The sequence below is a fragment of the Rhagoletis pomonella genome, unplaced genomic scaffold (genome assembly GCF_013731165.1).
Source record: "Rhagoletis pomonella isolate Grant_MI unplaced genomic scaffold, Rhpom_1.0 Rhpom_scaffold_00003, whole genome shotgun sequence".
NCBI classification, from domain to species: domain Eukaryota; kingdom Metazoa; phylum Arthropoda; class Insecta; order Diptera; family Tephritidae; genus Rhagoletis; species Rhagoletis pomonella.
The window spans coordinates 35,561,906-35,563,807 of record NW_023458557.1 but is presented as its reverse complement, the minus strand read 5'-3'; the positions used below and the strand labels follow the sequence as shown (position 1 = coordinate 35,563,807).

The following is a 1,902-nucleotide window of genomic DNA, read 5'->3' as shown; positions in this document are numbered from 1 at the left end:
ATGGTTCCGCTAAAGTGCACTACTACCGTGTATAAATTGGCCGACCTTCTAATAAATCAAGCAATCTTATTGTATCGTCATCGCCGCCAGTCACCAAGAAATTTCCACTTGGGTGAATGCAACATCATTCTCCGGCGACGAATGCACTGTTTTAGCTCGCCTTCAGCTATGTCAAATATCTTAAAGCGGTTACAACTTAATGCTAAAGCCACCAGATTACCGTCTGGATGCCATGCCAGCTGTCGTCCCATACCTCTTCCCACGGTGAACGTTCGCACACATTCGCCTGAAAATGTATCGCAAATTCTTAACTTGTCATCGCCGCACGATGAAATTAACTTACCATTAGGGCTGAATTTTGATGGGCCCACCCATTTGTGTGTCCAGTGAAAGATGTGTAATTTGAATCAGTATTTTGATGGCTGTTCGCAATTTTTCTAGTCTGCAAACGAATAAGCTGACGACGAAGCAAACAAACTCAAGCACATTGTTGCATTCTACCGTACTTTTTAAAAGCTTTAAAATCTTAAAACATATGTGAAAAACATTTATAATCTGAATATTTCAAATGTCGCAATCAAAACCAAATTTTATAAATAGCATTTTTAAAAAGCAATCATCTAATATTTTTCAAGTTTTTGGACATATATGTTACCATTTGAACAACAAATACTACCAAGTTTTAAGAGACTATTTAATGCAACTCAGGTCAAAAAAGCGCAGTTTAGACCAAAATAAGCAACTCTAAAAAAACAGATGATCGCAGCTGTGGCCCAGGGTGACGTCTATTGCTAAGATATCTCACTTGTATTTGTACACAATGGTTTTGAGAGCAAATAAAAAGTTGTCCGGACACGAACGGTGAACCCGCCTTTACAGGCTATGGTGCAACAATTGACGTATGCCAAAGAAAGGAATTTATGATGGTCACAAATATATTGGCAAAAACATAGCAAGAGCATATGCCAAGTTGGAAAAATTGACAACGCGTGAGTATAAAATGAATAGGTGTTCTTAATTATAAATATTATTTTACCTTTTCTTTTGCAGTGGCCAAAAAGAAGAGTCTTTTTGATGATCGACCGCAATAGATTCAAGAATTGACTTACATCATGGTGTATGCGTTACAATCTAAATTAGCCAGCATGGGCACCGACTTCAAACAGATACTAGAAGTGCGTATAGAAAATCTCAAACAACAAAAAGCGCGTCGGGATCAATTCGGGCAGTCACCAATTGCTGCTAGCACTGTTCGCTCGAGTACAGCGAAACGGCTCCTTGCTGTTAAGCGAAGAGAATACGGCCGTAAGCACTGACATGGCCGCAAGTGATACAACACCATTGCTGGGTGCAGTCGGAGGAAGTGGAATACAGACGCAGCAGCAGATTGCATTATATGATGACTCGGATAGTTACGTGCAACAGCGGGCTGAGACTATGCAGAACATTGAATCGACTATTGTCGAGCTAGGCGGTATATTTCAACAATCAGCACATATGGTTAAGGAGCAAGAGGAGAATGTGGAGCGTATCGATACAAACATACAAGATGCCGAATTGAACATAGAAGCGGCGCATGGTGAAATATTGAAGTACTTCCAAACTGATGATAAAAATCTTCGCAGTACTGATATTCTTTTTCATATTCTTCGTAGTTTTCCTTACATAATAAGGAATATGTTTGTGACACGGTAAGATTTTAACAAGTTCAGAGGCGCGGTCTTAAAGTTGTGGGTTTTTAAATACATAAATATATAATATCCTATTCATATACATACATATAAATCACACTACTGTAATAATGAAATTAAGTCTTATATGCCACGTGAAACACGATAGCTTTTAGAAGCAGTCACCAGAGAACTTAGATAGATAGAGAAGGTGCAAATTTTTGGAACGTAA

General features: G+C 38.7%; 1 pseudogene; it reads left to right on the top strand.

The window, feature by feature from the left end:
• The first annotated feature begins 815 nt into the window (after positions 1 to 815).
• LOC118736557 lies at positions 816 to 1,896 on the top strand (annotated as a pseudogene).
• The last annotated feature ends 6 nt before the right edge of the window (positions 1,897 to 1,902 follow it).